The 24,461-nt window shown below is 47.0% G+C and overlaps 11 non-coding genes across 11 annotated transcripts; all 11 read right to left on the reverse strand.

Moving 5' to 3' along the window:
- Positions 1–7,495: 7,495 nt before the first annotated feature.
- Positions 7,496–7,567, reverse strand: TRNAG-CCC (transfer RNA glycine (anticodon CCC)). The gene has a single exon. It is a non-coding gene; the product is annotated as a tRNA-Gly (tRNA).
- Positions 7,568–9,096: 1,529 nt separating this feature from the next.
- On the reverse strand, positions 9,097–9,168 carry TRNAG-UCC (transfer RNA glycine (anticodon UCC)). The gene has a single exon. It is a non-coding gene; the product is annotated as a tRNA-Gly (tRNA).
- Positions 9,169–10,690: 1,522 nt separating this feature from the next.
- TRNAG-CCC (transfer RNA glycine (anticodon CCC)) lies at positions 10,691–10,762 on the reverse strand. Its single transcript has one exon. It is a non-coding gene; the product is annotated as a tRNA-Gly (tRNA).
- Positions 10,763–12,295: 1,533 nt separating this feature from the next.
- TRNAG-UCC (transfer RNA glycine (anticodon UCC)) lies at positions 12,296–12,367 on the reverse strand. Its single transcript has one exon. It is a non-coding gene; the product is annotated as a tRNA-Gly (tRNA).
- Positions 12,368–13,879: 1,512 nt separating this feature from the next.
- On the reverse strand, positions 13,880–13,951 carry TRNAG-CCC (transfer RNA glycine (anticodon CCC)). Its single transcript has one exon. It is a non-coding gene; the product is annotated as a tRNA-Gly (tRNA).
- Positions 13,952–15,484: 1,533 nt separating this feature from the next.
- Positions 15,485–15,556, reverse strand: TRNAG-UCC (transfer RNA glycine (anticodon UCC)). The gene has a single exon. It is a non-coding gene; the product is annotated as a tRNA-Gly (tRNA).
- Positions 15,557–17,070: 1,514 nt separating this feature from the next.
- TRNAG-CCC (transfer RNA glycine (anticodon CCC)) lies at positions 17,071–17,142 on the reverse strand. The gene has a single exon. It is a non-coding gene; the product is annotated as a tRNA-Gly (tRNA).
- A 1,529-nt stretch (positions 17,143–18,671) lies between these two features.
- TRNAG-UCC (transfer RNA glycine (anticodon UCC)) lies at positions 18,672–18,743 on the reverse strand. Its single transcript has one exon. It is a non-coding gene; the product is annotated as a tRNA-Gly (tRNA).
- Positions 18,744–20,265: 1,522 nt separating this feature from the next.
- On the reverse strand, positions 20,266–20,337 carry TRNAG-CCC (transfer RNA glycine (anticodon CCC)). The gene has a single exon. It is a non-coding gene; the product is annotated as a tRNA-Gly (tRNA).
- Positions 20,338–21,870: 1,533 nt separating this feature from the next.
- On the reverse strand, positions 21,871–21,942 carry TRNAG-UCC (transfer RNA glycine (anticodon UCC)). The gene has a single exon. It is a non-coding gene; the product is annotated as a tRNA-Gly (tRNA).
- Positions 21,943–23,463: 1,521 nt separating this feature from the next.
- TRNAG-CCC (transfer RNA glycine (anticodon CCC)) lies at positions 23,464–23,535 on the reverse strand. Its single transcript has one exon. It is a non-coding gene; the product is annotated as a tRNA-Gly (tRNA).
- Between the last annotated feature and the right edge of the window lie 926 nt (positions 23,536–24,461).

The raw sequence follows: 24,461 nt of genomic DNA on the forward strand, positions 1-24,461 counted from the left end.
AGCATGCTCAGGATTTGGCTTTACCTTGGAGCCAGAGATATACCCGGTGAGGGCTTGCCCGGTGTGAGGCTTTTGAGCGTTTGGGAGCGTTCGGGACGTGAGTGGACGTTGGACAGGAAACTATGCGAATATGAAGCCTCCAACATTCCTGCTTCAGTGAGTGGTTCTTTCCATGGACATCTGACTCTTGGATTCCTCTCAACTTGCCTTCTGATAAAACATTTTGTGAGCAGCAGTTTCCTTCGACAGCTACAAGGTGGCGCTACATTCAGGTGAGAGCACAAGTATGCACAAAATGTTAGGGACTTTTGCCAGATTTATCGGTGGATCTTGCATATTTTTTCAGAGGCTAGATATTGCCTAGAAATGCTTTTTAACATAGAGATGCTGGAGTTACAATGTCTGGTCGGGCCTCAGCCCTTCCATTGTTTGCCCACTGTAACAAATTTATTACCAGCACATGTGTGTTGTGACTCTGCTTTATGAAACTTATCATATATTAGGACAATGTATGTAGCAGAAGGTGCGATTGAGATGTTTGCCCACGTATTTGTTTATTTTTTTATATATGGCTGATTAATCGGGGGGGGGCGCTAGAGGGCGCACTGCGGAATGGCCGCACTGTCGTGAGGCTCCCGCTGCCCGGAGCTATTATCCGCCTAGGTATCCTGTTTACCATCGCTGCGCCCTGACCTGACCCCACGGATCGGCTGGGATATCGGCTGTCCACCCACGGTCCAACTCCTGAGCCATTCGGAGGTTGCTGGCCGAAGTTACGACGGTCCCAAGTTTCTCCGACTCGCGCTCTGGAAGTCTGATGCCCTCTTGCCCGGCGTCACTGTTCATGCCAGTCCGGGGCTCTGCACGTGGGGTGTAGGCCTAGCTCCGCCCTTCTCCGCCAAGTTCGGTTGCTGGCCGGGCGAGACGCTTGGTTCTCCCTTGGTGTCGGACTTATCTCTCGGCTCTCCCATCTGCCTGGCCAGATACCATCGCCCACGGAGGTACAACGGATTTAATACCTGGGTGTTGAGGGTTTGCCCCCCTTGGGCTGGGCACGACGACGGCCTTTACTCGTCGGTGGGAGTGGCGGGGTGTATTGGCCTGCTCGTGCCCCCACGATTCGAGCTGCTTACTGCTTGGCCGGGGCCCTTGTCCGAACTGTATCCTGATCCCCATTTGCCTCATTTCCCTTCTTTACCACCGTTATGGGGAAGCCGGACACTAAACAGTCCAAACTGTCCTTTGACTCTGGAGGGGCCAGGCGTGGGGCGCGTTCGCTTCAGGAAGCTGGGGCTTCGCGGTCCCCCCCCCCAAATGTCGCTGAGAGTGTCCCGCACCCACCTCCGCCGGACTTCGCCCAAATGATGCAGGAGATGAGGCAGGGGTTCGCCACTATAGTGGACAAAGTGGACAAGATATCGTCGCGCATGGATGCGGTTGTTCAGAAATTGGACGTGCATGAGGAGCGCTTGACGGCGGCAGAACAGCGCATTTCGGACCATGATGACACGGCGGCCACCCATACCACCCAACTGGCGAGAATGGACAATATCTTGCGTGTCATTGCCGCCAAGAACGAGGAGTTGGAGGCGAGGAGTAGGCGCAACAACGTGCGCATTGTAGGTGTGCCGGAGTCCACGAATGTGGGCAAAATGGAGACTTATGTGGAGAGGCTACTGGTGGGCGCAATTGGGACGGAAGTCTTCTCGTCCCAGTTCATCGTCGAGAGAGCGCATCGGACATTGGGACCTCGACCGGCCTCTGGGGCTGCACCGCGGCCCATCATTGCGCGCCTCTTGAACTATCGTGATCGAGACGCTGCTCTTCAGGCGGCCCGCACTAACAGGGCTCTCTCCTTCGAAGGGGTGTCTTTCACCATGTACCCCGACTTCACACCGCTGGTGCAGGACCAGCGTCGGAAGTTTTTGGGGGTGAAGAGGAAGCTTCGGGACCTTCAAGTGGACTACGCCTTGCTTTATCCGGCTAAACTTAGAGTGACGCATCAGGCTAAACAACATTTTTTCACCAACCCACAGCATGCTGAGGACTTTGCGAAGCGCCTCCAGCGCGAGCGCGCTGCTGGGGATCGTGGTGACGATCGAGATCCGGAGGGTGATCATTCGGCTGCTGAGGAGGAGGTCGCCTGATTCTGGTGACTTTGGAGTTTGTCTATCTTCTTCCCGATTCTTGTAGTATTGTGGACATGTAACTTTTGTATTTAGACCTGCTGGCTTCCTTCTCAGTATTTACGGCCTAGCTATTGTCCGTTTTTGACTTTTTTGCTGATGTGTGGGTTGTGTCTGTCTTATGACGAGTGAGTGCGTTTTGCTGTTTTTGTGGGGTTGGGATGGCACCGCGGGATGGTGTTATGGGATGTCGCGCTCTGGGCACCCACCCCCCCGTGCTGCGCCTGGTGCCGCCTGATACTCGTTGGCGCGGACACTGGCGTGGCGTGAGGGAGTGGTGTCGTGCACCGCTGGAAGGTTCCCCGGAGGGTGTGCCCCATGTTTACCTTTTGTTTGGATTCTAGTCCTATGTTGGTTGACTGGATGTGTGTTGAGGGATGGGGGGGAGGGGTGTATGCGGCCTGATAGTTGGGGTGGTGTCAGGTGGGTGGATGGGGGGGGGTTGACGCTGTCCATGTCTGTTTGCCCGGGTCTTTTGGTTCGTTTTGGTAGCTGCTACTGTTGTCTGAGTGCACGGAAATGCCGTTGCGCCCGCTATCCGGGCTGTTCCACTTTCCTATCTTACGGGACGGGTTCTGGGATCCGTGATTCCGTCCATTTTGGGCCCGAGTGCGTCGGCCGCCATCTTAGGCTGCCACGTGCCGGGGTGCGCTCTGCGAGCGTAGCACGTGTGCGAGATGTGGGCCGCGTGGAATGGCTTGGCGGCGTGTGGCGCGTAGTCTGTCCTGAGTGCTTGCTGCGTGGATGGGTCGATTGGGGGGGAGTTGTTTTGTTCTTGATTGGTTGTTTTGGAGACGACTGGGAAATGTATGGAGTGTTTGTGGAGGTCGTCCCGTTCCCTGGGGCGTGGACCTATCGTTGGCTGTTGATGGTAGTCGGATGCCCTGTATTTGGTTACCGGGTCCTGTGGGGCCCTTACGTTATGTGATGTCAACTGCTGCTGAGAATCAGATCTCGTTTTTGACCTGGAATGTACGGGGCCTTAATGATGCCAGGAAGTGTCGTAGTGTGATACAGTATTTGGACAGGCATGCTATTCATGTTGCTTTTCTCCAGGAGACGCATCTGCGCCCCGCTCCCTCCCCCACTTTCGGCGGAAGGTGGGCTGCGGCCAGGGGGTTTGCTTCATACTCTTATTATGCTCGTGGGGTTGTCACCCTTGTTAAGAGGTCGCTTGCATTTCAGGAACTTGGATCTATGGGGGACCCTGAGGGGCGCTATGTGCTGCTGTGGGGACGGCTTGGGCAGAACACTATACTGTTTGTTAACTGCTATGCTCCCAATGTTGATACGCCAATCTTTTTTGTCACTCTGTGGGGTCATGTTCTTGCTGTGGATGCTACTCACATTGTGTGGGGGGGTGACTTCAATCTTGCGTTTCAGGCCCAGTTGGACAGATCGGAGGGTAGCCCTCAGTACAATGTACAGGCTAGGGATGTGCTGCGGGGGATAGTGGAGGAGGCCGGGATGGTTGACAGCTGGAGGCACACCCACCCTGCCACTAGGGAGGGCACTCATTACACCACACATGCTCGATCATGGGCAAGACTGGACTATGTATTTCTTTCTAGAGGGTTGATGGCTGGCCTCAGGGGGGTCACACATTTAGCCAGGACGTATTCCGACCACTGTCCGGTGAAGGTTGATTTGTCCGTCCCCGGGTTACACAGGCCGCGCCCGCCTTGGCGTTTGTTTCCGACTGCTTTGCTTGACCCGGTGTTCAAGGAGGAACTCGGTGCGGAGGTGGAGGCGTTCTTCCCTAGAAACAAGGGCTCTGTGGAGAGCATTGAGGTCATTTGGGAGGCATTCAAGGTCACGATCCGGGGTGTCACTATTTCTAAAAGTTGTGGAGTACTCCGTCTGATTGTTCGGACCCTAGAGAGGTTGGAGGCTGACTTGCGAGACTTGGAGCGCAGGATGCAGGTGACTTCAGACCCTGATCTTTTGGCACAGTTCCGCACTAAGCTCTCCGAGTATGAAGAGGAGGCCGCTCGAGAGGCTAAGCACAGGGGGAAATACTGGACGGCGAGGCGATACTGCGAGGGGCAGCGGCCCGGTAAGGTCCTCGCTGCCCTTACTAGACATCCTAGGCATGGGTCGGACGTGCTGGAATTGGTGTCTCCGGATGGCACTCGCTGTCGTGACACTTCGGAGATTCAGCGCACATTTATAGATCACTATGCACACCTTTACACGACACAGCAGACGGGTGAGACTCGATACGGTGGCTTCCTCGACGAGTTGGCGCTTTGTTGGCTATCGGACGGTCATCGGGAGTCCTTAGGCAGGCCCCTGGAGGTGGAGGAGGTCAGGAATGCCATCATGTCTCTCTCTAATGGGAAGGCCGCCGGGCTGGATGGCCTTCCTGCTGAATTCTATAAGTGCTATATTGACATCATGGCCCCTGTGCTCCGGGAGGTGTTTGAGGAGTCGCTGGAGGAGGGACGCCTACCGGGCTCCATGCGGGAGGTCGCCATCACGTCGCTGCTCAAGCCGGGTAAGGATCCACTGGATGTGGGCTCTTACAGGCCCCTCTCATTGCTCAACTGTGATGTTAAAATTCTCGCGAAGGTCTTGGCGGTGAGACTAGCCGAACTCATGCCCGTTATCGTGTTGCCTGACCAGTCGGGATTTGTGCCCGGCCGCGCCACATCTCACAATCTTCGCACTTTGTTTTCGCTTGTGTCGACCATTGATCCCACTGTCCCGGTTGCCGCTATCTTTCTTGATGCCACTAAGGCGTTTGACTCTGTCGAGTGGGGCTACCTTATTGATGTTCTTTGTCGGATGGGGTTCCCCAGGATTTTCATCTCTTGGGTTAAGCTTTTATATACTGATCCGATGGCGAGGGTAGTGGTGAATGGGGTGCTGTCCCCCTCGTTCCCTCTCACGAGAGGGACCCGACAGGGGTGCCCCCTCTCGCCCCTCTTGTTTGCTATCGCCATTGAGCCGCTTGCCTGTAGGATACGTCAGTTTCATCAGCAGAGCGCCTTTAATTGTCTTCAGCGGCAGGTCGGCATTTCTTTATACGCCGATGACGTCACACTCTATGTCAAGGACCCTGAGAATAACCTTAATTCGCTCCTGCGGGAGCTGGTCGCTTTTGGAGGTGTATCCGGGGTTCATATCAACTGGCGGAAGTCTCAATTTTTCCCCCTCACGGCTGCGGTGGCCAGGTTCCCCCTTGACTACCCTTTGGAATGGTGTGACTCGGAGTTGCGTTATCTCGGTATTGTTGTATCCTTGGATAGGGGAGACGCGGTTCGGCTCAACTATGGTGTGGCCATTACTAAGCTGGCGGATGATGTCACCAGATGGATGTCTTTACCTCTCTCCATGGCCGGTAGGGCGTCTCTTATCAAGATGGTGGTTCTGCCCCGCTTTCTTTATCTCTTTCAAAACCTTCCGTATCATCCTGGTGCTTATTTCTTTCGTAGACTTCGTTCTGAGCTTCTGCGATTGTTCTGGGGGGGCAAGCAGCCACGGGTGGCCTGGGCTACTCTTACGTTGCCTTATGCTGATGGCGGTTTCGATGTCCCTGATTTTGAACTCTATTATCTCAGCGCTCAGGCGCATTATGCCTATCATTGGATGCGCCCCACGCCGTTCATGCCCCAGATTGCTGCTGAGCATTGGGTCGCCCATCCGCTCCCTCTGGAGGGGATGGTTTTGGGCAAGGTGTCAGATGTGGAAACGCCCCGCACGACGGTGACATGCACGGTGGATGCTTGGAAGCGGATGGCTCATTTGCTAGACGTTTCCTTTCTCTACTCGCCGGCCTTGCCTCTGTCTTATCATCCGGATCTGTCGCTGTTGTTGGAGACGGGGTTTCAGCGAATGTGCAAGCGGCTTGGTATCCTCACGTGGGGCGACTTGTTTTATGAAGGTGCCTTCCGTACGCAGGCTCATTTCTTCGGTTCGGCAGCTTGCTCCCCTCTAGACCTGTTCTATTTTGTCCGCCTGCGGCAGGGCATGCGCGCTCTGCTACCGGACTACCCTTCGGAGCCTGGGGTGACCCTCCCCCTCCATGTGCTGCTGGTTTCAGATGGGCGACACCTGGTGTCGAAGTTATACGGGGCTATTCGCCGACAGCGATCGGTCCCGACCAATCGAGTGCGCGAGCAGTGGGTTGCAGAATTGGGTGCTCCTATTACAGACGAGCAGTGGAAATATTGTTGCGGCCTCACGGCCAATGTCTCTTCTAGTTGTCGCCTTAAAATTATCCATTACAAGTTTGTTCAGAGGTACTACTATACCCCGGCGAGGAAACTGCGGTTTCATTTGGCGGAGGATGATAGGTGTGCCAGGTGTCGAGCGGAAGGCGCTGATTTTTTACATTTGGCTTGGAGTTGTGCGGGGGTTTTGGAATATTGGACTCAGGTTCATGAAGCCCTGCAGGTTATGGCGGAGGATGGGGTGGCGTTTGACCCCTTGGTGATGTTACTTGGCTTCTCTAAGGATGTACCTGCCTCTCACCGTAGATTTGTTGACGTGGCCCTGCTGTTGGCTAAGCGTAGGGTCGCCTGTTGCTGGGGTCGCGGTAGGGTGCCGCGCTTTCAAGACTGGGTGACTGACCTCAGTTACTGTCAGGATCAGTACAATATCTATTCTGACTTGATGCCTGTACGATGCAGACCAAGGGATTTTTGGAGTCCGCTCCAGGTGTACCTTCTGACCAGGGCGGCGCGGGACTCTGATTCTGAACTTGAGGACCGAGAGGGGATAGGCTGATGACAATGTGATGGGCTGGGATTTTACACGACACCTGCTGTTCTTACGACATCGGGGGGGGGGGCTGATTGTCTCCTTTTCCTGCGGGCTATTGGGGGGTGGGGGTCTCCCTCCGGGCAGGTAGTTTATCGGGAATCCAGATTGTATCCCTATGCGGCACCCTTCTATCCAGTGCTCCTCATATTTGTGTCCCCTCTGGCTCACGTGTCCTCCGCTAATGTACTGTATTCGTATTGCATTGTCTTATTGGCTCGCCTGCCCATGCTGGATCATTGTATTTTAATATCTCCTGCACATTTCGTTGCTGCTCCTTGTATTGACTGATGCCCTGCCCTGTACTTCCTTGTGTCTCCTTATTTACTTATTTTTTCTGTATGTTTTCTTGGCACTGACGTACCATCGTAATGGCCGAATGTAACTGTATGTTTTGAATGTACACTTCCCTTGTACCTGCTTGTCTCCAAATAAAGGTTTAAAAAAAAAAAATATATGGCTGATTAATCTGTTCGTGAAATTTCCATTTTGTGACATGTTGCATTACAATATATCCTGCTTGCAGAATATATAAGTATTTTCAGTGCGTTGGCCGGGAATCGAACCCGGGTCAACTGCTTGGGAAGCAGCTATGCTCACCACTATACCACCAACGCCCTCTGATGTGTTAGCTCTCGGTTCTAAATATTACGTTGCAGAAATCAATGACTATCTTGCACCAGCTTCAATGGTGCATTTGGTTTAGATACCAACATGAGAAGCAGTAGAACGTTTTTTGCAGAGGGTAAGGAACTGGGGATTGAAACCAAGGACAAAGTTGTGCAGAAGAGAAGAAATGAAAAGCAACAGTACAAATAGTAGAAATGAGCATATATAGGCAGCATGGGAAGCAAAGCAGGGAAGAGAAAGAGAACATTCCATGAAATGCCCAGGAGATAGATAAGAGCAGAACAAAAAGGGAAGAATGAAATTCAAAGCATGCCCAGAAAGTTGTGTGAAGCTCCCACCAGTCATTTATGGTTATAATTGTGTGTCTTTACTTTCAAAGTACAGGGTTGTACCTTTCACGATCACTCTTGTATTACACAGACACGAATAGTTGAGAAGTCTTTTCTCACATAGCTGGTACAAGCTTGCACTTTTCCTTTCTGGCTATGTGGAAATGACAGCTTGGTCCTTGGAAGGAAAATCAAGCAAAATTAGCAGAGGATGGTTTCGATCCATCGACCTCTGGGTTATGGGCCCAGCACGCTTCCGCTGCGCCACTCTGCTCCTTTGTGAAAGTGTTCTGTTTATGCAGATGAGGAGGCATTCAGAGAAGTGACGTGGGATTGGTCGGGCTCTCACCTCATTTGCCTAAGTATATCGCAAGGCATGCTGGGTGCAGAAAATCTTTATCTTCCCCTCTCACAATCAGTCACAACTGAAAGTCCAGACCCTCTTATTCACTAGCCGTTTCAGGCCTTTAACAAGACAACAGCTCTCCGACGCTCTCTGTCTCTCTCTCTCTCTGTGATCCTAGTGCTTGCATGCTCAGTATTTGGCTTTACCTGGGAGCCAGAGATCTACCCGGTGAGGGCTTGCCGGTATAAGGCTTTAGAGCGTTTGGGAGCGTTCGGTACATGAGAGGACGTTGGACTGGAAGCTATGCAAATTTGAAGCATCCAAACTTCCTGCTGCAGTCGGAGGCTCTTTCCATGGACATCTGCCTTTTGGATTCCTCTAAACTTGCCCTCTGATGAAACATTTTGTGAGCTGCAGTTACCTCCGACGGCTACAAGGTGGTGCTACATTCAGGTGAGGGCACAAGTATGCACAAAATGTTGGGGACTTTTGCCAGATTTATTGCTGGATCTTGCATATTTTTTTCAGAGGCTAAATATTGCCTAGGAAATGCTTTTTAACATAGAGATGCTGGAGTTAAAATGTCTGGTCGGGCCTCAGCCCTTTCATTGTCTGCCCACTGTAACATATTTTTTTACCAGTACATGTGAGTGGTGACTCTGCTTTATGAAACTTATCATATATTAGGACAATGAATATAGCAGAAGGGGCGATCGAAATGCTTGCCTACATATTTGTTTATTTTTTATATAATGGCTGATTAACCTCTTAATTATATTACCATTTTGTGAAATGTTGCTTTAAAATATATCCTGCTTGCAGAATATATAAGTATTTGTATTGCGTTGGCCGGGAATCGAACCCGGGTCAACTGCTTGGAAGGCAGCTATGCTCACCACTATACCACCAACGCCCTCAGATCTTTGCGCTCTCGGTTCTAAACATTAGGACCCTGAGTTCAATGACTATCATGCACCAGCTTCAATGGTGCATTTGGTTTAGATACCAACATGAAAAGCAATAGAAAGTTTTTGTAGAAGGTAAGGAACTGGGATTGAAACCAAGGACAAAGCTGTGCAGAAGAGAAGAATGGAAAGCAGCAATACAAATAATAGATATGAACACATAGAGGCAGCATGGGAAGCAAAGCAGGGAAGAGAAATAGAGAACATTCCATGAAATGCCCAGGAGATAGATAAGAGCAGAACAAAAAAGGGAAGAATGAAATTCAAAGCCTCCACATAAAAGTGTTTGAAGGTCCCACCAGTCATTCATGCTTATTATTGTGTGCCTTTACTTTCAAAGTACAGTGTGGAGCTTTTGACGATCCCTCTCTTGTATTTCAGCAGACACAGATAGTTGAGAAGTCTTTTCTCACATAGCTGGCACAAGCTTGCGCTTTTCCTTGCTGGTAGCGTGGAAATGACAGCTTGGTCCTTGGAAGTAAAATCAAGCAAAATTAGCAGAGGATGGTTTCGATCCATCGACCTCTGGGTTATGGGCCCAGCACGCTTCCGCTGCGCCACTCTGCTCCGTTGTGAAAGTGTTCTTTTTATGCAGATAAGGAGCATTAGGCAGAGTAGCATGGGATTGGTCTGGCTCTCACCTCATTTGCATAAGTATATCCCAAGGCATGCTGGGTGCAGAAAAACTTCATCTTCCCCTCTCACAATCAGTCATAACTGAAAGTCAGACACTCTTAGGCACTAGCCGTTTCAGGCCTTTATCAAGACAGTAGCTCTTGAACCATCTCTCTCTCGCTCTGTGATCCTAGCACTAGCATGCTCAGGATTTGGCTTTACCTTGGAGCCAGAGATATACCCGGTGAGGGCTTGCCCGGTGTGAGGCTTTTGAGCGTTTGGGAGCGTTCGGGACGTGAGTGGACGTTGGATAGGAAACTATGCGAATATGAAGCCTCCAACATTCCTGCTTCAGTGAGTGGTTCTTTCCATGGACATCTGACTCTTGGATTCCTCTCAACTTGCCTTCTGATAAAACATTTTGTGAGCAGCAGTTTCCTTCGACAGCTACAAGGTGGCGCTACATTCAGGTGAGAGCACAAGTATGCACAAAATGTTAGGGACTTTTGCCAGATTTATCGGTGGATCTTGCATATTTTTTCAGAGGCTAGATATTGCCTAGAAATGCTTTTTAACATAGAGATGCTGGAGTTACAATGTCTGGTCGGGCCTCAGCCCTTCCATTGTTTGCCCACTGTAACAAATTTATTACCAGCACATGTGTGTTGTGACTCTGCTTTATGAAACTTATCATATATTAGGACAATGTATGTAGCAGAAGGTGCGATTGAGATGTTTGCCCACGTATTTGTTTATTTTTTTATATATGGCTGATTAATCTGTTCGTGAAATTTCCATTTTGTGACATGTTGCATTACAATATATCCTGCTTGCAGAATATATAAGTATTTTCAGTGCGTTGGCCGGGAATCGAACCCGGGTCAACTGCTTGGGAAGCAGCTATGCTCACCACTATACCACCAACGCCCTCTGATGTGTTAGCTCTCGGTTCTAAATATTACGTTGCAGAAATCAATGACTATCTTGCACCAGCTTCAATGGTGCATTTGGTTTAGATACCAACATGAGAAGCAGTAGAACGTTTTTTGCAGAGGGTAAGGAACTGGGGATTGAAACCAAGGACAAAGTTGTGCAGAAGAGAAGAAATGAAAAGCAACAGTACAAATAGTAGAAATGAGCATATATAGGCAGCATGGGAAGCAAAGCAGGGAAGAGAAAGAGAACATTCCATGAAATGCCCAGGAGATAGATAAGAGCAGAACAAAAAGGGAAGAATGAAATTCAAAGCATGCCCAGAAAGTTGTGTGAAGCTCCCACCAGTCAGTCATTTATGGTTATAATTGTGTGTCTTTACTTTCAAAGTACAGGGTTGTACCTTTCACGATCACTCTTGTATTACACAGACACGAATAGTTGAGAAGTCTTTTCTCACATAGCTGGCACAAGCTTGCACTTTTCCTTTCTGGCTATGTGGAAATGACAGCTTGGTCCTTGGAAGGAAAATCAAGCAAAATTAACAGAGGATGGTTTCGATCCATCGACCTCTGGGTTATGGGCCCAGCACGCTTCCGCTGCGCCACTCTGCTCCTTTGTGAAAGTGTTCTCTTTATGCAGATGAGGAGGCATTCAGAGAAGTGACGTGGGATTGGTCGGGCTCTCACCTCATTTGCCTAAGTATATCGCAAGGCATGCTGGGTGCAGAAAATCTTTATCTTCCCCTCTCACAATCAGTCACAACTGAAAGTCCAGACCCTCTTAGGCACTAGCCGTTTCAGGCCTTTAACAAGACAACAGCTCTCCGACGCTCTCTGTCTCTCTCTCTCTCTGTGATCCTAGTGCTTGCATGCTCAGTATTTGGCTTTTCCTGGGAGCCAGAGATCTACCCGGTGAGGGCTTGCCGGTATAAGGCTTTAGAGCGTTTGGGAGCGTTCGGTACATGAGAGGACGTTGGACTGGAAGCTATGCAAATTTGAAGCATCCAAACTTCCTGCTGCAGTCGGAGGCTCTTTCCATGGACATCTGCCTTTTGGATTCCTCTAAACTTGCCCTCTGATGAAACATTTTGTGAGCTGCAGTTACCTCCGACGGCTACAAGGTGGTGCTACATTCAGGTGAGGGCACAAGTATGCACAAAATGTTGGGGACTTTTGCCAGATTTATTGCTGGACCTTGCATATTTTTTTCAGAGGCTAAATATTGCCTAGGAAATGCTTTTTAACATAGAGATGCTGGAGTTAAAATGTCTGGTCGGGCCTCAGCCCTTTCATTGTCTGCCCACTGTAACATATTTTTTTACCAGTACATGTGAGTGGTGACTCTGCTTTATGAAACTTATCATATATTAGGACAATGAATATAGCAGAAGGGGCGATCGAAATGCTTGCCTACATATTTGTTTATTTTTTATATAATGGCTGATTAACCTCTTAATTATATTACCATTTTGTGAAATGTTGCTTTAAAATATATCCTGCTTGCAGAATATATAAGTATTTGTACTGCGTTGGCCGGGAATCGAACCCGGGTCAACTGCTTGGAAGGCAGCTATGCTCACCACTATACCACCAACGCCCTCTGATCTTTGCGCTCTCGGTTCTAAACATTAGGACCCTGAGTTCAATGACTATCATGCACCAGCTTCAATGGTGCATTTGGTTTAGATACCAACATGAAAAGCAATAGAAAGTTTTTGTAGAGGGTAAGGAACTGGGATTGAAACCAAGGACAAAGCTGTGCAGAAGAGAAGAATGGAAAGCAGCAATACAAATAATAGATATGAACACATAGAGGCAGCATGGGAAGCAAAGCAGGGAAGAGAAATAGAGAACATTCCATGAAATGCCCAGGAGATAGATAAGAGCAGAACAAAAAAGGGAAGAATGAAATTCAAAGCCTCCACATAAAAGTGTTTGAAGGTCCTACCAGTCATTCATGCTTATTATTGTGTGCCTTTACTTTCAAAGTACAGTGTGGAGCTTTTGACGATCCCTCTCTTGTATTTCAGCAGACACAGATAGTTGAGAAGTCTTTTCTCACATAGCTGGCACAAGCTTGCGCTTTTCCTTGCTGGTAGCGTGGAAATGACAGCTTGGTCCTTGGAAGTAAAATCAAGCAAAATTAGCAGAGGATGGTTTCGATCCATCGACCTCTGGGTTATGGGCCCAGCACGCTTCCGCTGCGCCACTTTGCTCCGTTGTGAAAGTGTTCTTTTTATGCAGATAAGGAGCATTAGGCAGAGTAGCATGGGATTGGTCTGGCTCTCACCTCATTTGCATAAGTATATCCCAAGGCATGCTGGGTGCAGAAAAACTTCATCTTCCCCTCTCACAATCAGTCATAACTGAAAGTCAGACACTCTTAGGCACTAGCCGTTTCAGGCCTTTATCAAGACAGTAGCTCTTGAACCATCTCTCTCTCGCTCTGTGATCCTAGCACTAGCATGCTCAGGATTTGGCTTTACCTTGGAGCCAGAGATATACCCGGTGAGGGCTTGCCCGGTGTGAGGCTTTTGAGCGTTTGGGAGCGTTGTGGACGTTGGACAGGAAACTATGCGAATATGAAGCCTCCAACATTCCTGCTTCAGTGAGTGGTTCTTTCCATGGACATCTGACTCTTGGATTCCTCTCAACTTGCCTTCTGATAAAACATTTTGTGAGCAGCAGTTTCCTTCGACAGCTACAAGGTGGCGCTACATTCAGGTGAGAGCACAAGTATGCACAAAATGTTAGGGACTTTTGCCAGATTTATCGGTGGATCTTGCATATTTTTTCAGAGGCTAGATATTGCCTAGAAATGCTTTTTAACATAGAGATGCTGGAGTTACAATGTCTGGTCGGGCCTCAGCCCTTCCATTGTTTGCCCACTGTAACAAATTTATTACCAGCACATGTGTGTTGTGACTCTGCTTTATGAAACTTATCATATATTAGGACAATGTATGTAGCAGAAGGTGCGATTGAGATGTTTGCCCACGTATTTGTTTATTTTTTTATATATGGCTGATTAATCTGTTCGTGAAATTTCCATTTTGTGACATGTTGCATTACAATATATCCTGCTTGCAGAATATATAAGTATTTTCAGTGCGTTGGCCGGGAATCGAACCCGGGTCAACTGCTTGGGAAGCAGCTATGCTCACCACTATACCACCAACGCCCTCTGATGTGTTAGCTCTCGGTTCTAAATATTACGTTGCAGAAATCAATGACTATCTTGCACCAGCTTCAATGGTGCATTTGGTTTAGATACCAACATGAGAAGCAGTAGAACGTTTTTTGCAGAGGGTAAGGAACTGGGGATTGAAACCAAGGACAAAGTTGTGCAGAAGAGAAGAAATGAAAAGCAACAGTACAAATAGTAGAAATGAGCATATATAGGCAGCATGGGAAGCAAAGCAGGGAAGAGAAAGAGAACATTCCATGAAATGCCCAGGAGATATATAAGAGCAGAACAAAAAGGGAAGAATGAAATTCAAAGCATGCCCAGAAAGTTGTGTGAAGCTCCCACCAGTCAGTCATTTATGGTTATAATTGTGTGTCTTTACTTTCAAAGTACAGGGTTGTACCTTTCACGATCACTCTTGTATTACACAGACACGAATAGTTGAGAAGTCTTTTCTCACATAGCTGGCACAAGCTTGCACTTTTCCTTTCTGGCTATGTGGAAATGACAGCTTGGTCCTTGGAAGGAAAATCAAGCAAAATTAGCAGAGGATGGTTTCGATCCATCGACCTCTGGGTTATGGGCCCAGCACGCTTCCGCTGCGCCACTCTGCTCCTTTGTGAAAGTGTTCTCTTTATGCAGATGAGGAGGCATTCAGAGAAGTGACGTGGGATTGGTCGGGCTCTCACCTCATTTGCCTAAGTATATCGCAAGGCATGCTGGGTGCAGAAAATCTTTATCTTCCCCTCTCACAATCAGTCACAACTGAAAGTCCAGACCCTCTTAGGCACTAGCCGTTTCAGGCCTTTAACAAGACAACAGCTCTCCGACGCTCTCTGTCTCTCTCTCTCTCTGTGATCCTAGTGCTTGCATGCTCAGTATTTGGCTTTTCCTGGGAGCCAGAGATCTACCCGGTGAGGGCTTGCCGGTATAAGGCTTTAGAGCGTTTGGGAGCGTTCGGTACATGAGAGGACGTTGGACTGGAAGCTATGCAAATTTGAAGCATCCAAACTTCCTGCTGCAGTCGGAGGCTCTTTCCATGGACATCTGCCTTTTGGATTCCTCTAAACTTGCCCTCTGATGAAACATTTTGTGAGCTGCAGTTACCTCCGACGGCTACAAGGTGGTGCTACATTCAGGTGAGGGCACAAGTATGCACAAAATGTTGGGGACTTTTGCCAGATTTATTGCTGGATCTTGCATATTTTTTTCAGAGGCTAAATATTGCCTAGGAAATGCTTTTTAACATAGAGATGCTGGAGTTAAAAGGTCTGGTTGGGCCTCAGCCCTTTCATTGTCTGCCCACTGTAACATATTTTTTTACCAGTACATGTGAGTGGTGACTCTGCTTTATGAAACTTATCATATATTAGGACAATGAATATAGCAGAAGGGGCGATCGAAATGCTTGCCTACATATTTGTTTATTTTTTATATAATGGCTGATTAACCTCTTAATTATATTACCATTTTGTGAAATGTTGCTTTAAAATATATCCTGCTTGCAGAATATATAAGTATTTGTACTGCGTTGGCCGGGAATCGAACCCGGGTCAACTGCTTGGAAGGCAGCTATGCTCACCACTATACCACCAACGCCCTCTGATCTTTGCGCTCTCGGTTCTAAACATTAGGACCCTGAGTTCAATGACTATCATGCACCAGCTTCAATGGTGCATTTGGTTTAGATACCAACATGAAAAGCAATAGAAAGTTTTTGTAGAGGGTAAGGAACTGGGATTGAAACCAAGGACAAAGCTGTGCAGAAGAGAAGAATGGAAAGCAGCAATACAAATAATAGATATGAACACATAGAGGCAGCATGGGAAGCAAAGCAGGGAAGAGAAATAGAGAACATTCCATGAAATGCCCAGGAGATAGATAAGAGCAGAACAAAAAAGGGAAGAATGAAATTCAAAGCCTCCACATAAAAGTGTTTGAAGGTCCCACCAGTCATTCATGCTTATTATTGTGTGCCTTTACTTTCAAAGTACAGTGTGGAGCCTTTGACGATCCCTCTCTTGTATTTCAGCAGACACAGATAGTTGAGAAGTCTTTTCTCACATAGCTGGCACAAGCTTGCGCTTTTCCTTGCTGGTAGCGTGGAAATGACAGCTTGGTCCTTGGAAGTAAAATCAAGCAAAATTAGCAGAGGATGGTTTCGATCCATCGACCTCTGGGTTATGGGCCCAGCACGCTTCCGCTGCGCCACTTTGCTCCGTTGTGAAAGTGTTCTTTTTATGCAGATAAGGAGCATTAGGCAGAGTAGCATGGGATTGGTCTGGCTCTCACCTCATTTGCATAAGTATATCCCAAGGCATGCTGGGTGCAGAAAAACTTCATCTTCCCCTCTCACAATCAGTCATAACTGAAAGTCAGACACTCTTAGGCACTAGCCGTTTCAGGCCTTTATCAAGACAGTAGCTCTTGAACCATCTCTCTCTCGCTCTGTGATCCTAGCACTAGCATGCTCAGGATTTGGCTTTACCTTGGAGCCAGAGATATACCCGGTGAGGGCTTGCCCGGTGTGAGGCTTTTGAGCGTTTGGGAGCGTTCGGGACGTGATTGGACGTTGGACAGGAAACTATGCGAATATGAAGCCTCCAACATTCCTGCTTCAGTGAGTGGTTCTTTCCATGGACATCTGACTCTTGGATTCCTCTCAACTTGCCTTCTGATAAAACATTTTGTGAGCAGCAGTTTCCTTCGACAGCTACAAGGTGGCGCTACATTCAGGTGAGAGCACAAGTATGCACAAAATGTTAGGGACTTTTGCCAGATTTATCGGTGGATCTTGCATATTTTTTCAGAGGCTAGATATTGCCTAGAAATGCTTTTTAACATAGAGATGCTGGAGTTACAATGTCTGGTCGGGCCTCAGCCCTTCCATTGTTTGCCCACTGTAACAAATTTATTACCAGCACATGTGTGTTGTGACTCTGCTTTATGAAACTTATCATATATTAGGACAATGTATGTAGCAGAAGGTGCGATTGAGATGTTTGCCCACGTATTTGTTTATATATGGCTGATTAATCTGTTCGTGAAATTTCCATTTTGTGACATGTTGCATTACAATATATCCTGCTTGCAGAATATATAAGTATTTTCAGTGCGTTGGCCGGGAATCGAACCCGGGTCAACTGCTTGGGAAGCAGCTATGCTCACCACTATACCACCAACGCCCTCTGATGTGTTAGCTCTCGGTTCTAAATATTACGTTGCAGAAATCAATGACTATCTTGCACCAGCTTCAATGGTGCATTTGGTTTAGATACCAACATGAGAAGCAGTAGAACGTTTTTTGCAGAGGGTAAGGAACTGGGGATTGAAACCAAGGACAAAGTTGTGCAGAAGAGAAGAAATGAAAAGCAACAGTACAAATAGTAGAAATGAGCATATATAGGCAGCATGGGAAGCAAAGCAGGGAAGAGAAAGAGAACATTCCATGAAATGCCCAGGAGATAGATAAGAGCAGAACAAAAAGGGAAGAATGAAATTCAAAGCATGCCCAGAAAGTTGTGTGAAGCTCCCACCAGTCATTTATGGTTATAATTGTGTGTCTTTACTTTCAAAGTACAGGGTTGTACCTTTCACGATCACTCTTGTATTACACAGACACGAATAGTTGAGAAGTCTTTTCTCACATAGCTGGTACAAGCTTGCACTTTTCCTTTCTGGCTATGTGGAAATGACAGCTTGGTCCTTGGAAGGAAAATCAAGCAAAATTAGCAGAGGATGGTTTCGATCCATCGACCTCTGGGTTATGGGCCCAGCACGCTTCCGCTGCGCCACTCTGCTCCTTTGTGAAAGTGTTCTGTTTATGCAGATGAGGAGGCATTCAGAGAAGTGACGTGGGATTGGTCGGGCTCTCACCTCATTTGCCTAAGTATATCGCAAGGCATGCTGGGTGCAGAAAATCTTTATCTTCCCCTCTCACAATCAGTCACAACTGAAAGTCCAGACCCTCTTATTCACTAGCCGTTTCAGGCCTTTAACAAGACAACAGCTCTCCGACGCTCTCTGTCTCTCTCTCTCTCTGTGATCCTAGTGCTTGCATGCTCAGTATTTGGCTTTACCTGGGAGCCAGAGATCTACCCGGTGAGGGCTTGCCGGTATAAGGCTTTAGAGCGTTTGGGAGCGTTCGGTACATGAGAGGACGTTGGACTGGAAGCTATGCAAATTTGAAGCATCCAAACTTCCTGCTGCAGTCGGAGGCTCTTTCCATGGACATCTGCCTTTTGGATTCCTCTAAACTTGCCCTCTGATGAAACATTTTGTGAGCTGCAGTTACCTCCGACGGCTACAAGGTGGTGCTACATTCAGGTGAGGGCACAAGTATGCACAAAATGTTGGGGACTTTTGCCAGATTTATTGCTGGATCTTGCATATTTTTTTCAGAGGCTAAATATTGCCTAGGAAATGCTTTTTAACATAGAGATGCTGGAGTTAAAATGTCTGGTCGGGCCTCAGCCCTTTCATTGTCTGCCCACTGTAACATATTTTTTTACCAGTACATGTGAGTGGTGACTCTGCTTTATGAAACTTATCATATATTAGGACAATGAATATAGCAGAAGGGGCGATCGAAATGCTTGCCTACATATTTGTTTATTTTTTATATAATGGCTGATTAACCTCTTAATTATATTACCATTTTGTGAAATGTTGCTTTAAAATATATCCTGCTTGCAGAATATATAAGTATTTGTATTGCGTTGGCCGGGAATCGAACCCGGGTCAACTGCTTGGAAGGCAGCTATGCTCACCACTATACCACCAACGCCCTCAGATCTTTCCGCTCTCGGTTCTAAACATTAGGACCCTGAGTTCAATGACTATCATGCACCAGCTTCAATGGTGCATTTGGTTTAGATACCAACATGAAAAGCAATAGAAAGTTTTTGTAGAAGGTAAGGAACTGGGATTGAAACCAAGGACAAAGCTGTGCAGAAGAGAAGAATGGAAAGCAGCAATACAAATAATAGATATGAACACATAGAGGCAGCATGGGAAGCAAAGCAGGGAAGAGAAATAGAGAACATTCCATGAAATGCCCAGGAGATAGATAAGAGCAGAACAAAAAAGGGAAGAATGAAATTCAAAGCCTCCACATAAAAGTGTTTGAAGGTCCCACCAGTCATTCATGCTTATTATTGTGTGCCTTTACTTTCAAAGTACAGTGTGGAGCTTTTGACGATCCCTCTCTTGTATTTCAGCAGACACAGATAGTTGAGAAGTCTTTTCTCACATAGCTGGCACAAGCTTGCGCTTTTCCTTGCTGGTAGCGTGGAAATGACAGCTTGGTCCTTGGAAGTAAAATCAAGCAAAATTAGCAGAGGATGGTTCCGATCCATCGACCTCTGGGTTATGGGCCCAGCACGCTTCCGCTGCGCCACTTTGCTCCGTTGTGAAAGTGTTCTTTTTATGCAGATAAGGAGCATTAGGCAGAGTAGCATGGGATTGGTCTGGCTCTCACCTCATTTGCATAAGTATATCCCAAGGCATGCTGGGTGCAGAAAAACTTCATCTTCCCCTCTCACAATCAGTCATAACTGAAAGTCAGACACTCTTAGGCACTAGCCGTTTCAGGCCTTTATCAAGACAGTAGCTCTTGAACCATCTCTCTCTCGCTCTGTGATCCTAGCACTAGCATGCTCAGGATTTGGCTTTACCTTGGAGCCAGAGATATACCCGGTGAGGGCTTGCCCGGTGTGAGGCTTTTGAGCGTTTGGGAGCGTTCGGGACGTGAGTGGACGTTGGACAGGAAACTATGCGAATATGAAGCCTCCAACATTCCTGCTTCAGTGAGTGGTTCTTTCCATGGACATCTGACTCTTGGATTCCTCTCAACTTGCCTTCTGATAAAACATTTTGTGAGCAGCAGTTTCCTTCGACAGCTACAAGGTGGCGCTACATTCAGGTGAGAGCACAAGTATGCACAAAATGTTAGGGACTTTTGCCAGATTTATCGGTGGATCTTGCATATTTTTTCAGAGGCTAGATATTGCCTAGAAATGCTTTTTAACATAGAGATGCTGGAGTTACAATGTCTGGTCGGGCCTCAGCCCTTCCATTGTTTGCCCACTGTAACAAATTTATTACCAGCACATGTGTGTTGTGACTCTGCTTTATGAAACTTATCATATATTAGGACAATGTATGTAGCAGAAGGTGCGATTGAGATGTTTGCCCACGTATTTGTTTATTTTTTTATATATGGCTGATTAATCTGTTCGTGAAATTTCCATTTTGTGACATGTTGCATTACAATATATCCTGCTTGCAGAATATATAAGTATTTTCAGTGCGTTGGCCGGGAATCGAACCCGGGTCAACTGCTTGGGAAGCAGCTATGCTCACCACTATACCACCAACGCCCTCTGATGTGTTAGCTCTCGGTTCTAAATATTACGTTGCAGAAATCAATGACTATCTTGCACCAGCTTCAATGGTGCATTTGGTTTAGATACCAACATGAGAAGCAGTAGAACGTTTTTTGCAGAGGGTAAGGAACTGGGGATTGAAACCAAGGACAAAGTTGTGCAGAAGAGAAGAAATGAAAAGCAACAGTACAAATAGTAGAAATGAGCATATATAGGCAGCATGGGAAGCAAAGCAGGGAAGAGAAAGAGAACATTCCATGAAATGCCCAGGAGATATATAAGAGCAGAACAAAAAGGGAAGAATGAAATTCAAAGCATGCCCAGAAAGTTGTGTGAAGCTCCCACCAGTCAGTCATTTATGGTTATAATTGTGTGTCTTTACTTTCAAAGTACAGGGTTGTACCTTTCACGATCACTCTTGTATTACACAGACACGAATAGTTGAGAAGTCTTTTCTCACATAGCTGGCACAAGCTTGCACTTTTCCTTTCTGGCTATGTGGAAATGACAGCTTGGTCCTTGGAAGGAAAATCAAGCAAAATTAGCAGAGGATGGTTTCGATCCATCGACCTCTGGGTTATGGGCCCAGCACGCTTCCGCTGCGCCACTCTGCTCCTTTGTGAAAGTGTTCTCTTTATGCAGATGAGGAGGCATTCAGAGAAGTGACGTGGGATTGGTCGGGCTCTCACCTCATTTGCCTAAGTATATCGCAAGGCATGCTGGGTGCAGAAAATCTTTATCTTCCCCTCTCACAATCAGTCACAACTGAAAGTCCAGACCCTCTTAGGCACTAGCCGTTTCAGGCCTTTAACAAGACAACAGCTCTCCGACGCTCTCTGTCTCTCTCTCTCTCTGTGATCCTAGTGCTTGCATGCTCAGTATTTGGCTTTTCCTGGGAGCCAGAGATCTACCCGGTGAGGGCTTGCCGGTATAAGGCTTTAGAGCGTTTGGGAGCGTTCGGTACATGAGAGGACGTTGGACTGGAAGCTATGCAAATTTGAAGCATCCAAACTTCCTGCTGCAGTCGGAGGCTCTTTCCATGGACATCTGCCTTTTGGATTCCTCTAAACTTGCCCTCTGATGAAACATTTTGTGAGCTGCAGTTACCTCCGACGGCTACAAGGTGGTGCTACATTCAGGTGAGGGCACAAGTATGCACAAAATGTTGGGGACTTTTGCCAGATTTATTGCTGGATCTTGCATATTTTTTTCAGAGGCTAAATATTGCCTAGGAAATGCTTTTTAACATAGAGATGCTGGAGTTAAAAGGTCTGGTTGGGCCTCAGCCCTTTCATTGTCTGCCCACTGTAACATATTTTTTTACCAGTACATGTGAGTGGTGACTCTGCTTTATGAAACTTATCATATATTAGGACAATGAATATAGCAGAAGGGGCGATCGAAATGCTTGCCTACATATTTGTTTATTTTTTATATAATGGCTGATTAACCTCTTAATTATATTACCATTTTGTGAAATGTTGCTTTAAAATATATCCTGCTTGCAGAATATATAAGTATTTGTACTGCGTTGGCCGGGAATCGAACCCGGGTCAACTGCTTGGAAGGCAGCTATGCTCACCACTATACCACCAACGCCCTCTGATCTTTGCGCTCTCGGTTCTAAACATTAGGACCCTGAGTTCAATGACTATCATGCACCAGCTTCAATGGTGCATTTGGTTTAGATACCAACATGAAAAGCAATAGAAAGTTTTTGTAGAGGGTAAGGAACTGGGATTGAAACCAAGGACAAAGCTGTGCAGAAGAGAAGAATGGAAAGCAGCAATACAAATAATAGATATGAACACATAGAGGCAGCATGGGAAGCAAAGCAGGGAAGAGAAATAGAGAACATTCCATGAAATGCCCAGGAGATAGATAAGAGCAGAACAAAAAAGGGAAGAATGAAATTCAAGCCTCCACATAAAAGTGTTTGAAGGTCCCACCAGTCATTCATGCTTATTATTGTGTGCCTTTACTTTCAAAGTACAGTGTGGAGCCTTTGACGATCCCTCTCTTGTATTTCAGCAGACACAGATAGTTGAGAAGTCTTTTCTCACATAGCTGGCACAAGCTTGCGCTTTTCCTTGCTGGTAGCGTGGAAATGACAGCTTGGTCCTTGGAAGTAAAATCAAGCAAAATTAGCAGAGGATGGTTTTGATCCATCGACCTCTGGGTTATGGGCCCAGCACGCTTCCGCTGCGCCACTCTGCTCCGTTGTGAAAGTGTTCTTTTTATGCAGATAAGGAGCATTAGGCAGAGTAGCATGGGATTGGTCTGGCTCTCACCTCATTTGCATAAGTATATCCCAAGGCATGCTGGGTGCAGAAAAACTTCATCTTCCCCTCTCACAATCAGTCATAACTGAAAGTCAGACACTCTTAGGCACTAGCCGTTTCAGGCCTTTATCAAGACAGTAGCTCTTGAACCATCTCTCTCTCGCTCTGTGATCCTAGCACTAGCATGCTCAGGATTTGGCTTTACCTTGGAGCCAGAGATATACCCGGTGAGGGCTTGCCCGGTGTGAGGCTTTTGAGCGTTTGGGAGCGTTCGGGACGTGATTGGACGTTGGACAGGAAACTATGCGAATATGAAGCCTCCAACATTCCTGCTTCAGTGAGTGGTTCTTTCCATGGACATCTGACTCTTGGATTCCTCTCAACTTGCCTTCTGATAAAACATTTTGTGAGCAGCAGTTTCCTTCGACAGCTACAAGGTGGCGCTACATTCAGGTGAGCGCACAAGTATGCACAAAATGTTAGGGACTTTTGCCAGATTTATCGGTGGATCTTGCATATTTTTTCAGAGGCTAGATATTGCCTAGAAATGCTTTTTAACATAGAGATGCTGGAGTTACAATGTCTGGTCGGGCCTCAGCCCTTCCATTGTTTGCCCACTGTAACAAATTTATTACCAGCACATGTGTGTTGTGACTCTGCTTTATGAAACTTATCATATATTAGGACAATGTATGTAGCAGAAGGTGCGATTGAGATGTTTGCCCACGTATTTGTTTATTTTTTTATATATGGCTGATTAATCTGTTCGTGAAATTTCCATTTTGTGACATGTTGCATTACAATATATCCTGCTTGCAGAATATATAAGTATTTTCAGTGCGTTGGCCGGGAATCGAACCCGGGTCAACTGCTTGGGAAGCAGCTATGCTCACCACTATACCACCAACGCCCTCTGATGTGTTAGCTCTCGGTTCTAAATATTACGTTGCAGAAATCAATGACTATCTTGCACCAGCTTCAATGGTGCATTTGGTTTAGATACCAACATGAGAAGCAGTAGAACGTTTTTTGCAGAGGGTAAGGAACTGGGGATTGAAACCAAGGACAAAGTTGTGCAGAAGAGAAGAAATGAAAAGCAACAGTACAAATAGTAGAAATGAGCATATATAGGCAGCATGGGAAGCAAAGCAGGGAAGAGAAAGAGAACATTCCATGAAATGCCCAGGAGATAGATAAGAGCAGAACAAAAAGGGAAGAATGAAATTCAAAGCATGCCCAGAAAGTTGTGTGAAGCTCCCACCAGTCATTTATGGTTATAATTGTGTGTCTTTACTTTCAAAGTACAGGGTTGTACCTTTCACGATCACTCTTGTATTACACAGACACGAATAGTTGAGAAGTCTTTTCTCACATAGCTGGTACAAGCTTGCACTTTTCCTTTCTGGCTATGTGGAAATGACAGCTTGGTCCTTGGAAGGAAAATCAAGCAAAATTAGCAGAGGATGGTTTCGATCCATCGACCTCTGGGTTATGGGCCCAGCACGCTTCCGCTGCGCCACTCTGCTCCTTTGTGAAAGTGTTCTGTTTATGCAGATGAGGAGGCATTCAGAGAAGTGACGTGGGATTGGTCGGGCTCTCACCTCATTTGCCTAAGTATATCGCAAGGCATGCTGGGTGCAGAAAATCTTTATCTTCCCCTCTCACAATCAGTCACAACTGAAAGTCCAGACCCTCTTATTCACTAGCCGTTTCAGGCCTTTAACAAGACAACAGCTCTCCGACGCTCTCTGTCTCTCTCTCTCTCTGTGATCCTAGTGCTTGCATGCTCAGTATTTGGCTTTACCTGGGAGCCAGAGATCTACCCGGTGAGGGCTT

Source organism: Lissotriton vulgaris, chromosome 9 (assembly GCF_964263255.1).
Source record: "Lissotriton vulgaris chromosome 9, aLisVul1.2, whole genome shotgun sequence".
Lineage (NCBI taxonomy): Eukaryota > Metazoa > Chordata > Amphibia > Caudata > Salamandridae > Lissotriton > Lissotriton vulgaris.